Below are 252 nucleotides of genomic sequence, written 5' to 3' on the forward strand. Positions count from 1 at the left end.
CACTGTAGGCTCTGAGGACAAGTGAAGCTGCTTTGGGAGCAGCCCTGTTGGAAGTGGGAGGGGTGATATAACCCCAGCAAAGTTTTGAAATAGAGCCATTAGCAAAAGCCCGGGAAGGGCCCTGAGCTGGGATTGGCTGAGAGGCTTGGATAAAAGGGGGAGCAGTTTTTCCTGCGGGGTGGGGGAATGAGAGAGAGAGGTGGCTGAGGGACAGGCTGGAGACCAGGGTCAGAGTGTCAGGCCCGGGGGCCC

The sequence above is a fragment of the Alligator sinensis genome, unplaced genomic scaffold, assembly GCF_000455745.1.
Source record: "Alligator sinensis unplaced genomic scaffold, ASM45574v1 scaffold506_1, whole genome shotgun sequence".
Lineage (NCBI taxonomy): Eukaryota > Metazoa > Chordata > Crocodylia > Alligatoridae > Alligator > Alligator sinensis.